The 3,043-nt window shown below is 43.8% G+C and overlaps 1 protein-coding gene across 3 annotated transcripts in view; it reads right to left on the bottom strand.

Annotated features, from left to right (window-relative positions):
* The window catches only part of LOC125041523 (copine-8-like), a 15,837-nt gene extending 14,707 nt beyond the window's left edge, over positions 1-1,130 (bottom strand). Inside the window, exon 1 of one of the 3 annotated variants that reach the window (XM_047636539.1) lies at positions 1,006-1,130. The gene's annotated coding sequence lies outside the window, so the exon portion shown is untranslated. The remainder of the gene's footprint in view (positions 1-1,005) is intronic. The other 2 variants (XM_047636540.1, XM_047636541.1) reach the window with 2 other exon arrangements.
* Between the last annotated feature and the right edge of the window lie 1,913 nt (positions 1,131-3,043).

Below are 3,043 nucleotides of genomic sequence, written 5' to 3'. Positions count from 1 at the left end.
TTTACTAAAATCTTACTTCTGTAGCATTGGATGACATAACTTTCTAAGTGCCACACTTATTGGGTTAACTGATTTAACAATAGTTATATCTTGCTAGTGTGTGTGTGTGTGTGTGTGTGTGTGTGTGTGTGTGTGTGTGTGTGTGTGTGTGTGTGTGCGTGTGCGTGTGCGTGTGCGTGTGCGTGTGCGTGTGCGTGTGCGTGTGCGTGTGCGTGTGCGTGTGCGTGTGCGTGTGCGTGTGCGTGTGCGTGTGCGTGTGCGTGTGCGTGTGCGTGTGCGTGTGCTGTGCGTGTGCGTGTTATATATATCTATAAATATATATATCTATAAATATATATATCAACAAATATATATACATATATATATATATAAAGAAGTATATATATATATATATGTATCTATGCATGACATAGGTTTGTCATTTGCTGGAGTGCCAACAGCATGGAGGCAGCAGCTACCCCTGGCGCTGTCTCGCCCGACTGAGGTCTTCCGCCGGAGAGAGAGAATGAAATTCAAGATTTGGAAACTGAAGATAAGCCTTAATGAACACGAAAGAAAAACCTGATTTTGAAAACTACAACTGTTGCCTGGCATGTCAGGCACGTGGCAGAGTAATGAATCTTGAATAGCCCTAAGATGGCACTGCAGAGGCTGTCGCCCCCGCAGAAGGGCTGTGCCTTTCCTTTCCCTCTTTCCCGTAGGACCCTCGCGCAGCGGCCGCGGGAGGAGCCTCGCCTCCTGGATCACCATGAATTGGCCCACGGAAACCGCTTCTCTTAATCCAAAACCGCGACAGCAATCAGCAACAGCCTTGCTACCGAGATGCAAGTGAATGACGACAAATCAACAGCGATTTCCCAGTTAAAAATAAACAGTCGCGGGCACAGGATTCCCAATGTCAAAGGAGCTCCGTAAAGGCGCCTGGTTTGTCACAACAAAAACATCACAAAACGCAAACACAAACCCATATGCCCGAAATAAAAGATCCACAACACCAGCACTAACCGATCAATAAAATCCCGTCGGCCAATGTATCGACGAAATACCAAAGGGAAAAGGAGGATGAATACCCAAGGTTTAAACGAATTCCCGAGCACGCCCTTCCTCTGCGGGGTCTGGCGCCACACTGGGCTCGCGAATCGGCGTCAGCGTCACGCGCCCGCCATTGCGTCACGTTGCACCAGCTTCCACTCGCCCTTATCAGTCGCCGATTTTTCCTCATGCCGTTGCGGGTTGATCTGATGATTTAACGCTCCGAAGCTGGAATACAGATTAGTACCGACATGGCGAGAGTTCTTTGGGGAGATATTATTCGTTTCGCTTGATAACAAGAGAGTGAAGAGAAATGACGGGTTTGAGCCACGCCCACCCGAGCCTCCTTCTGATTGGCGCAACACGCGCTTCCGAGAAGGGTTGTGACGTCATCGTTTGCGTACTCCGAGGATTTACTACTACACACTATGTGAGAGGTTAGTTTTCATTATGATTTTGAATATTCCATGCAAGATATTGCAGAAGCGCTTCTGAACAAGTCCAGTGTTAAATAGGAATTAGGAATAATTTTCCAAATTGCCGTTATGAGGAGAATTCCGAGAAGTAGAAGGTTGTATCTCGGAAATGGCATTATGTTCCTATTATCCAAACTATTCTAGGAAAGAAACAGCGCAGTGTGAGGGGGGATTAATACAGTTAATTTTCTCTTATATGTATATATATATATATATAAATATATATATATATAAATGGGTTAATCTCTAATTGTTTGACTATATAAAACAAATATTTTGTGTGTGAGTATTATATATATATATATATATATATATATATATATATATATGTATATATATGTGTATATATATATATAACTTCTCCGAGTATAATATATATAAAACTTCTCTGAGTATAATATATATATATATATATATATATATATATATATATAACTTCCCCGATTCTTGATAAGTTTAAAAGATCAGTTAATATGTTTTTACTATGTAAAGAGGTGATGATTTTCTTTCTTTCTTTCTTAGCTGTGTTTTGAGCTGTACTGACGACTTTAGGGGTAGAATTCTCGATGTTTTTCAATGCAGCTCTTTATATGGCTTACCATAATAATAATAATAATAATAGTAATAATAATAATAATAATAATAATAATAATAATAATAATAATAATAATAATAGTACAAATATATATATATATATATTTCTTTTGGATGCCACGGATGATCAGCTCAAATATCATCATCAACATCATCATCATCATTCAGGAGCTAACGCCGGCAGGGGCGCATAGCCGCATCCACCATTTGCTTCCACCTACGAGGGCCCCTCATGGCGAGCCGCCAGGCAGGGGCCCGGCCCATCTCTAGTTCCTCACGACAGGTTCGACTGATCTGCCCAAGCCACGACCTTCTCGGTCGTCCCAGAGGCCTCCTCCACCCAGGGTTGGCTCGGACAGAGACAACCTGGTGGGCAGGATCATCCTACAGGAATGAGCCAAGTGGCCGTATAGCCTGAGTTGGCGATCGCGGATTGTGCAAGTAACAGGTCCTGTACCGGTCTCACGGTGCAGCCGTTGGTTGGACACATGGCCCCGCCAACTATACCTCATGATCCGGCGCAGGGATCTGTTACAAAAGGCATCAAGACGAGATTCCAGAGCACAAGATAGCGTCCAAGTTTCACTACCATATAGTAAAACTGGCAGTATCAGGGCCTTGAAAACACGTAACTTGATCCTTCTGCACAGATACTGGCATCTCCAAATACTCTTGTCGAGAGATTTCATGACCCCTACTGCCAGGCCAATCCGTCTACTGACTTCCTGGTCTGACATCCCAGAGTCGTGAACTACACTACCGAGGTATATAAAACTCTCTGTGACTTCGATGTTTTCACCGCAAGCGCGTACCGACTGCACAGGGTCTCCTAGTAGGCCCCCAAAATCCTGGATCTTGGTCTTGGTCCAGGAGACCTCTAGCCCCAGGGGCTTCGCTTCATTGCTAAATGCATCAAGAGCCGCTACTAGGGTTTCCAAAGA

This window comes from Penaeus chinensis, chromosome 30 (assembly GCF_019202785.1).
Source record: "Penaeus chinensis breed Huanghai No. 1 chromosome 30, ASM1920278v2, whole genome shotgun sequence".
NCBI lineage: Eukaryota > Metazoa > Arthropoda > Malacostraca > Decapoda > Penaeidae > Penaeus > Penaeus chinensis.
This window is presented reverse-complemented; position numbering and strand designations above follow the sequence as displayed.